This window comes from Orycteropus afer, unplaced genomic scaffold, assembly GCF_000298275.1.
Source record: "Orycteropus afer afer isolate SDZICR_OR568_19922 unplaced genomic scaffold, OryAfe1.0 scaffold00034, whole genome shotgun sequence".
NCBI lineage: Eukaryota > Metazoa > Chordata > Mammalia > Tubulidentata > Orycteropodidae > Orycteropus > Orycteropus afer.
This window is the reverse complement of record NW_006921621.1, coordinates 12,500,868-12,511,995: the sequence shown is the minus strand read 5'-3', so window position 1 is coordinate 12,511,995 and position 11,128 is coordinate 12,500,868.

The window sequence follows — 11,128 nt, the reverse complement described above, 5'->3', positions numbered from 1 at the left end:
TACTGATGAAGATTGAGGAACACAGTCTGCAGTATGGATTACATCTCAACATAAAGAAGACAAAAATCCTCACAACTGGACCAATAAGCAGCATCACGATAAATGGAGAAAAGATTGAGGTTGTCAAAGAATTCACGTTGCTTGGTTCTATAATCGAGGCCAATGGAAGCACCAGTCAGGACATTAGATGACGTGTAGCACTGGGTAGTTCAGCTGCAAAGGAACTCTTTCAAGTGCTGAGGAGCAAGGATGTCTCCTTGAGGACTAAGGTGCGCCTGACATAGGTCATGATATTTCCAATCGCCTCATATGCATGTGAGAGCTGGACAACAAGTAAGGAAGACCAAAGAAGAGTGGATGCTTTTGAGTTGTGGTGCTGGCGAAGAATGCTGAAGGTACCACGGACTGCCAAAAGAACTAACAGATCTGTCCTGGAAGAAGTGCACCCAAGGTGCTCCTTGGAAGCAAGGATGGCCAGACTTCGTCTCACCTTCTTTGGTCATGTTTCAGAGGAGACTATTCTCTGTAGAAGGATGTCATGCTTGGTAAGGTGGAGGGTCGACGAAAGAGGGGAAGGCCTTCGACGAGATGGACTGATATGGTGGCTGCAACAATGGGCTCAAGTATAGCAAGGATCATGATGCTGGCACGGGATCAGGCTGTGTTTCATTCTGCTGTGCATGGGGTCACTATGAGTCAGAGCAACTTGACTGCACCTAACAACATTATTCCAAATAACCCTAAATTTTAATAAAACCTTATCTGTTTCTCTGCACATCCACTTTAAATTTTGTGATATTACAGAAAAAAAACTTGTGTGTGTTTTGATTTTTTTCTTCCCAAGTTTTTCAGGGATGAATATTTAGACTGAATTTTTTTCTGTCAAACAGAGTAATTTACTAATTTTTTCTGGCTACTATGATAATATCTAGAGTGATCCTAGAGTGATCCCAACAGAACTAGATCTTAATTTTTTAATTTTAACTTTTATACCTCCTTAGACAAAGGTCTCCTTACCAATCACAACTTAGTGGTAAGCAAAAAGGTACTGAATATTGAGTAACAATGACAATAAACTTAAATACAGTGTTTTGGTTACCTAGCACCATTCTGACATGAATCTACCACAAATAAGATGGAACAAACAGAAGTTTATTCTCTTATAGTTTGGGAAGCTAGAAGTCCAAGTTCAAAGTGCCTGGCTCTAGGAGCTGTGTGAAAGCCCCTTGACCTTGGGCTTCAGCTCTGCCTCTTGCTCCTGGCCCACTGAAGCTAGAGACATTTCTTCACTCAGGCAGCTACTGACTGCTGAGGCTAACAAGCCCAAGGTTGACAAGTAAAAAGGCACAGTCCTGATGTTACCAAACCACATGGCAGGCCATTAATTCAAGTCCGTTGTAAGTCCCAAGGTCAGCAGAGCATGGCAAGCTGCTGAACAACAACACGGCTACATGCAGGGTCCAAGCATGCCATATGCTGGAGACCATTCCCCAAGGCTTCTCCTTATATACAGGAAGTAGACCACATCCCTAGGGCAGCTACTCAGCTGCACACAGTAGATTCCACCATGGAGTTGATTACCAGTCTCATCAAGGGGAATACTACATCCAGATGCCCAGCCACTCAACCAAGGCTAACCAAGTGAACACACAAACTTAACTACCACATACAGTAAATACTAAACTCACTGCCATCGAATCAGATCTGACTCATAACAAACCCTCCTTGGGTTTCTGAGGCGGTATCACTACAGAAGTAGATTGCCCAATCTTCCTCCCGAGGAGTAGCTGGTAGGTTTGAACCACCAGCCTTCTGGTTAGCAGTCAAGTGCCTTAGGCACTACACCACCAGAGCTCCTAAATACAGTAAACAGTACTTTTGAAAAACCCTTAAATATACAAGGCACATCAAATTAGGGTATTTACCTCTTGGCTTTGGCATAAATTTTCAGGGAAAATACTAATGGTGTTACATGGCCATGAAATACCACATAGTATTTGTGCGGTCCCCACAGCACTCCAGTGAAAATTATATCATTTCTTTGAATAGAGGTTCAAATACATTATGTATGCAAGAATACTGTTTGACCAATTAATTTTTAAAATATGATAAAAAGAGATACCACACTAAAAGAATTAAAATAAGGAATATTTGAGAAAAATGAAGATATATTAAAATTTATCAAAAAGGTGATTAAAAGTGAATTTGTCTTTTACCTAAATATAAGTCAATCTTCTTTTCCACAAAAACATTTTTCAAAAACATTAAAAGCCTAACAAAAGTTCTCATGTTACAGAGCACTCTCCCATTTCATTTTGAATAAAAAAGTAAAATTTGGGAAATGTAATCTAGCCTGAATTGACCTCAATTAATATTAATTTCAGAAGCTTACAAACATTACTTTAAAAATCAAGATTTAAAAAATTTAAAAAAAAAGCAGCAACAGCAAAGAAATTCAATACAGGTTTTATAATTACTCAAAGAATTACTTTACAATTCCAAATGATAGATGCCACTGTGAAGACACATTTAAAATTTAAAAAACAATTTAAAAAGATGACAAAATACTTAAAAGTGAATATGGTATCATAAATAACAAATGGTTACTAAAAGTTTAAGATAAAATTCCTAATGATTTCATTAAAATGATGCTGTACCTCAGCCTAATTAAGAAGAAATAAAGATCACCTACACTGGAAAATTGTGTTTAACGTCTCAAAAAAAAAAAAAAGAAGAAAGAAAGAAAAAGAAAACAACTATAGTATGGATGAAGACAGTGAAGTCAGATGCATGTGAAAATTTTTAAAAGATTCATGAAATTTAAATGGGAAAATAAATGTACTCCTCATTTATCAACATGGTTAGGTTCCAAAGACCGGTTCATTAGGCAAAAATTGGCGTTATATGAAAATGGATGACCACATCAGATCATAAAATTGAGGGTGACTACATTATTACATAATTGCCAAATTACATCACTGCATAACTGCCAAACCACTGAGAAGCATGGCCCAGCCAAGCTGACATGTAACTTTAACCATCACACTCAGCATTACTCTTACCTAGGCTTACACTTAGGCATTCATCACTGCAAGACATATATTGTTAATGTGTAAAATGGTCAGACAGATTTTTATTACTGTTGTAAATGCAAAATATCTAATAACAAGACAGTCAATAAGTGAGGAGTAGGTGTATCTCTAAACTAATACTATTTGTTGTTGTTGCCGTTAGGTGTCAAGTCAGCTCTGACTCACAGAGACCCTATGTACAACAGAACGAAACACTGTCCAGTCCTGTGCTAGCCTTACAATCTTTGTTATACATGAGCCCACTGCCACAACCAATGTGTCAACCATCTCATTTAGGGCCTTCCTCTTCTTTACTGACCCACCACTTTACCAAGCATGATATCCTTCTCCAGGGAATGGTCCCTTCTGACTACATGAGCAAAGTAGGTGAGACGAAGTCTGGCCCTTCTCACTTCCATGGAGTATTCGAGCTGCACTTCTTCCAGGGAAGATCTGTTAGTTCTTTTTGCAGTCCATGGTACTTTCAGCATTCTTCACCAACACCACAACTCAAAAGCATCAACTCTTCTCAGTCTTCCTTATTCATTGTCCAGCTCTCACATGCATATGAGGCAAATGAAAATACTATGGCTTGGGTTAGGCGCACAGCATTATGCAGGTACTTCTCTTCATACTTGAAATGGAGTCTCTAAAAGCATTATTCTCCTCTCACATCTGTAAGGCTGGCAAAGACAGACTGTCTACAGATGGCCAGGTAAACAATTAATAAAACTTCAGTCATGGTCATATCTTAAATTTCTTGTGTTTATCACATCATAGGCCCTAGGGGTTGGCCTCAGGCAGTCACCTGCCACACACAATGCTGTCGGTTCGAGCCTGCCACATAGCCGGGCCATCTCTTTCAGGAGCTCTGGTAACATAGTGCCTAAGGCACTTGACTGCAAACCAGAAGGCTGGCGGTTCAAACCCACCAGCCACTCCTTGGAAGGAAGGTTGGGCAATCGACTTCCGTAGTGACATCGCCTCGGAAACCCAAGGAGGGGTCGCTATGAGTCGGTCCGACTCCACGGCACATAACAACAACAACAACAACATCACATTATCAATTTAGTCATTTACTTTATACATTTGTCTCCCACTCCTGATAGGCACTGAAAGAATTGTTCTGTTTTGCTTTGTTTTAAACAGCTAATTGAGATATAACTCATCTATTTAAAATGCAGCATTCAATGATTTTTAATATGTTCATAGAGTGGTGCAGTCATCACCACACTCTAAACTTCAGAATGCTTTTATCACTCCCAAAAGAAACACTCATCTTCCCTTATCCTAATGCTCCCCAACTCCAAGCCCTAAACACGTTTAAAAAAAAAAAAAAAAAAAAAACGTCAAGTCAATTCTGACTCATAGTGACCCTGTAAGATGGAGTAGCACTACCTTAAGCAATTACTAATTCACTGTCTGGGAGCTCTGGTAGCATAGTGCCTAAGGCGCTTGACTGCTAACCAGAAGGCTGGCAGTTCAAACCCACCAGCTACTCCTCGGAAGGAAGGTTGGGCAATCCTACTTCCGTAGTGATACTGCCTGGGAAACCCAAGGAGGGGTCTCTATGAGTTGGGGCCAACTCAACAGCACATAACAACAACAACAACAATTCACTGTCTAAGGATTTGCCTGTTCTAGACATTTCACATAAATGAAATCCTTTAATATGTGGTCTCTTGTGATTGGCTTCTTTCACCTATTTTTTTCAAGGTTCATCCATGTTTGAACATATATCCATTCTTCATTCTTTTCTTGATGAATAACATTCCACTGTATGGATGTTTCACCTTTTCCTTATCCATTCAATAGCTGATGACATTGAGCTGTTTCCAGTTTTTATGTTACGCAAAACACTAGTATGAACATCTGCATGCAGTCTTCCAAAGCAACTGCACCATTTTACATTCTCATCAGCAATGCATTAGAGTTCCAGTTTCTCCACATTATAATCAACATTTTTCATTATCTATCTTTTTGATTATTGACATCTTAGGGCATTTTTACATTCCCCTCATGGCTAACAAAATTTGTGCATTTTATTTCTCTATTGGACATTTGTAAATCTTATTTGAAGAAATGTTTATTCAAGTCCTTTGACCATCCCATAATTGTGTTGTCTGTCTTTTGGTCATTGAATTATAACAGGTCTTTCTATTCTACATACAAGTACTTTCAAATATATATGATTTTGAAAAAATTTTCCCTTTCTGTGGGCTTGTTACACTTTTTTATGCTATCCTTTGAAACACCTTTTTCTTTTTATCTTGAGGAAGTCTGATTTACCTATTTCCCTTTTGTTAACTAGTGCTTTCAGTGTCATCGCTAGGAATACTTTGCCTAACCTAAGGTCATGAACATTTACACCTATATTTCCTTCTAAAAATTTTATTGTTTTAGCCCTTACATTTAGTTTATGACCCATTTTGAGTTAAATTTTGTGCATGATGTTAGAAAGAGGTCTTTCTTTTGCATGGAGATATACAGTTGTCCCAGCACCTTGTGATGAAAAACATAGACTATCTTTCCATTTACTTCTGTTTAATATCTTTAAACAATTTTTGTAATTTTCTATGAACAAGTCTTGCAGTTGTTTGGTTAAATTTATTCCTAACTAATATCTGATACAAGGAGCTCTGGTAGCATAGTGCCTAAGGCACTTGACTACTAACCAGAAGGCTGGCAGTTCAAACCCACCAGCCACTCCTCGGAAGGAAGGTTGGGCAATCTACTTCCATAGTGATAATGCCTCAGAAACCCAAGGAGGGGTCGCTATGAGTTGGGTCTGACTTGATGGCAAATAACAACAACAACAATATCTGATACATTCTTTTGCTGCTACTGTAACTGGTATTGTTTTTCTTAACTTCATTTTCAGATTATCCATTGCCAGTGTATAAACATACACCTGATTTTTATCTACAGATAAAATCCCATTTTAAAAAAAAATAAGAAGTATGCACTGAAATGGTAATTATTCATTTGATTTTTGTTTGTTTATTTTGGAGCATGTAAGGTAGAATGCAATGATGGCCCAAATTCGTCACCCCTTCCCATGTGACTCTGCAATTCTTCTCACTAAACAGACACTGTTTCTCACCCCTGGAACCTCCGATGATCTTGTGATTTACTTTGGCCAACAGCAGAGTGGAAGTAACTATTCACCAGCTATAACATTAGGCTTCAAAATACACTGAATTTTTGGCTATTATACCTCTGTCGTTATCATGAGAATATACCTGGGTTACCCCGGTGAGTGATGAAAGAAACAGAATAAAACCAAGTCACCTAGTTATTCCAGCCAAGGTCACTCTAGATCAGCAAAGTTGCCTAGCTAACTATCCCAGATACATGAGCAGTAACATTTATTGTTATTGAGGTTTTGCTGTTGTTTGTGATACAGCACTACTATTGTAATAGATAACTGATACAAGATGCTTAGCTATTTACCACTCTGAACATTAGGATCTTTGTCATCACAAATTATTTTTTAATTGTAATACCTCTGAACATATTTCCATTTTCTTTAAGTTTTTCCTGTAATTTTATTTTCAAATTGAACTCTTTAATCCACTGTAATGTAGTATTTATTCTTGTTTTGTAATCCTTATATTAAATTCTTAAATGCAACTGAATATATTATAGTATTCTGTAGTTTATCCTATCCTGATCTCAAATTATTTTAATTATTACTTTTAGATCAATCCTACTACCTCCTGTAAATAGTTTTCTGTAGAGGTAGCTTTTGAAATTATATAAACCTATTTTTATATTCTCATCTAACAATATTTTACTAATTATGTTTTCTTTACAAAGAAAAGAGGCTTGGATCAGAGTTCAAGTATCTAGCATTAACCATTGCCATCCAGACGATTCCCACTCATAGCCACAAAATATGAGAGGGTAGATTTTCCCTGTAGGGCTTCCAAAGCTGTAAATCTTAACAGAAGCAGACTCATATCTTTCTTCCACATAGCAGCTGGTGGATCCAAAACGCCAACCCTAGAGTTACCAGCGAAGTCCTTAACCACTGTATAACCAGAGCTCCTACATGTCCAGCATGAGTCCTTCTTATATGTTTAGAATCTTGAGGTTAAAATGAATGTATAGATTGATATGGGACACAATCCAAAAGAAAAGAGAATTTCGGCTGCCAGTGAAAATAGATGACAAGAAGTGGGATAGTTATTTCTTAACTCTTCTACCTATCATCTTTCCATCACAAGTGGAAATGAAGGAAAGAGACCAGAAAGAAGAATAACAAAACAATAAGCATTCAAGCATGCAGGGATTGCATGACTCTGATTAGATCATGACCCTCAGGGACCTAGGAGAACACAATTCTTAGCATAATTTCATACTATATGTGTGCTGAGATTTATATACATAGAATTCTGCATACTACTGGCTTTCCCATTGTTGTTGTTATGTGCCATCAAGTCAGACCTGACTCGCAGAAACCCTTCCTTGGGTTTCCAAGGCAGTATCACTACAGAAGTAGATTGCCCAACCTTCCCATCAGGAACTATAAATAAATAATAATTCAGGTTAGTGTAAGTATTTTCCTATGATACAAAATACAAATCACATATTGAACACGTAAAGTATATACTATTGCCTTTCAAAAATCCCATCATTATCTTATTCTGTGAAAGTACTAGCAACTATGAAAATAAATAGGTGGGAATGTGTAATTTGGAAATGTCTGGTCAAAGAAAAAGCCCACTATGACTAAAACAAGATGGCAAATGACTTCATCTTCTTTCGGAAAATGACCTCTTTATGACAACTAGCTAACCAACTAGCATCCAAAGCCACTAACAATAGCTTACAAAGTCACAGCTGTTACTTTTTCTAACAACAAAATGTTGATCTCAGTTTAAATGTCATTTGAAAGGAACTGAATTATTTCTTCAAAGCATGGCAATTTATGAGCAAGAAGTACATTGAGTAGAGTACAATGGCAAGTCTGTGACTTGTTTAATAAAGATGATTATAAAGAATGACAGAACAATCAGTTAAGAAACACTTGACTGTGAGAATCTTAGACAACAAGCAGACATATATAGGAGCACTGTAAATCATTCATAAGACAGCAAACACAAACACAAATAAAAGGCTTATTTTGATCTTATTTAAGCAATATAAAAATCACTTAATTGATGGAACAGGTAAAATGTAGAATTTTTAGCTGCCTTATTTCAAAAGACAGATGACTATTTGAGTGATCCTTCTTGAAAAGAAAATTCAAGTAATTCATAAGATTTAAAACTTTCAGATCCCAAGTACAATGGGGAAAAAAATGTCACTTATTAAAATTCTCTTGGAGTTCTGATCTTTAGCATTTACCACCACTTGTGTTATATGAAAGTTTTAACAGGATCTTTACCCACTGCCACTTAGTCAATTTTGACTCACAGTAACCCTGGATATGGTAGACCTGCCCCATACAGTATCCAAGGCTGTAAATCTTCATAGAAGCAGACTGGTACATCTTTCTCCAGCAAATGGCTAGAGAATCACCAACCTTCTGGTTAGCAGATGAATGCTCAACCACCATGTCACCAGGGATCCTTAAACCCATTGCTGTCAAACTGATTCCAACACAGTGACCCTACAGGACACAGTTGTTGTTGTTGTTGTTATGTGCCGTCGAGTCGGCCCCGACTCATAGCGACCCCTCCTTGGGTTTCCGAGGCAGTTATCACTACGGAAGTAGGATTGCCCAACCTTCCTTCCGAGGAGTGGCTGGTGGGTTTGAACCGCCAGCCGTCTGGTTAGCAGGCAAGTGTCTTAGCCACTATGCTACCAGAGCTGTAGAACTGCCCAATGGTTTTTCCAAGGCTGTAAATCTTACAGAAGCAGTCTGTGACATCTTTTTCAAATGCAGCGGCTGGTAGTTTGAACTCCGAACTTCTGGTTAGCAACCAATCACTTAACCACTGCTCCACCAGGGCTCCTTAAATGACTTTTAAATGTCTAATAGCTCTTGACCAAAAATAAGTGATTAATGATACAGCAGCCCAATGGAATACCACGTAACCATTAAGCATTACACTGTATAAAGTATTTACTGACATTGTAAAATGTTTATGATATTCAATGAACACAAGCAAGTTAAGCATTTAACTACTATATGTGTATACACAAAAAAAATATATACCAAACATGCTGCCATCGTTGTTGACTCTGACTCATAGAAACCCTACAGTACACAAAACTGCCCCATGGGGTTTCCAAGGCTGTAATCTTTACTGAAGCACATTACCCCATCTTTCTACTATGGAAAGGCTGGTGGCTCAAATCACCAACCTTTCAGTTAGCAGCTGAGCACTTAACCACACAAAGATATACAAAAAAGCTTAAACAGTGATAGTTATTATCTCCATCCAAGAGCTCTCTCCAACCTTACACCCAACTGCCGACTACATTTTTCAGCTTGGATATTACTAAATACCACAAACCTTATATAACCAAAATTCTACACCTAATCAATCACCCAAACTTTTCCACTTGCACTCCATTACAGCTGATCCCAATTACTATCCTTTCAGTTGTTAAGTTCAACAATCTTGTAATCATCTTTGACTCCTCTTTTCCTCTCCTCCAAGCCCACAACCACTCACTCAGCACATGCTTTTGACTCTACCTTTTAAACATATCCAGAATCTAATCTCTCTTACATTCACTGCCTTTATTATATTATTCTGACACAAGCCATCTCTCACATTGATGACTATAACTACCTCCTAGCTGATCTCCCTCCTCTACTCTTGGGCCCCTAAAGTGTATCTTCAAATGGCAGTGAATGATCATTTTAAAACTCAAGTCAGGTTATGTTACTCCTTTGCTTAAAACCCTGAAACAGCTCCCCATTTTACTGAGTAAAAGCAAGTCCTTGCAATGACCTACCAAGACCCTACATCTTAAGACTCCTAGGATGTCTCTGACCTCATCTTCTACTACACTCCCGACCCACCCTTTCATCCTATTAGAATAAATGTAAATGAAGATATAAATGGTATTTTCAATTGTTTCATCTGCACATAGAAGCTAGACAATGAACAAGGAAGACTGAAAAAGAATTGATAACTTTAGATTATGGTATGGCAAACAATGTTGAATATATCATGGACTACCAGAAGAGCAAAGAAATCCATCTTTGAAGAAGTAGAGACAGAACTTGCTCCTTAGAAACAAGGATGGCCAGACATCATCTTGTGTATTTTAGACATGCTATCAGAAGGATAGCTCTGCGGGAGGCAGAGATGAGACCCAGGGCTGGGGGGCTTTCACCCAGCCCCTAGAGTGGGGCACTCTGAGTTCAAGCTTGGGGCCTCCAAACTATGAAAGGATAAAACTCCTGTTTGTTGAGGCCATCACATTTGTGGTACATCCCTGGCAGAGCAGCACTAGGTAACCAGAACAAGGGTGAAAAGCCAGGGACAAGACAGAGCCATGGGATCCAGTGGAGAGGTTTTGAACAGCTAAGGGAAACAAACTTGTCTGTCAGTTTGTCTTACTGTGGTGACTTGTATGTTGCTGTGAGACTTGAGGCTGTGCCAGCAGTGCTTCAAACACCAGCAGGGTTGCACATGGTGTACAGGTTTCAATGCAGCTTACAGACTGAGACAGACTAGGAAGAAGGAATAGGCCACCCACTTCTGAAAGAACTGGCCAAGGAAAACCTTATGAATAGCACAGAAACACGCTCTGATACATCACTAGGCAACTTTATGAATAGCCCAGAAACACTGTCCGATACAGTGCAGGAAGATGAGCCCCTTAGGTCAGAAGGCATTCAAAACACGATGGGGAAAGAGCTGCCTCCTCAGAGTAGAACCAACCTTAATGATATAAAGAAAAGCTCTCAGGACCTCCATCTGCTGATGTGGCACAACTCAAATTGAGGAGAAACAGCTGCAAACATCCATTAATAATCCAAAGACGCAATGTGGAAAGAGGCAGTGGAAAAGCTCAATATCTTCAGCCAAAACCAGGCCAGGAGCTGATTGTGGAACAGACCATCAACTGCTCATAGGCAAATTCAATTT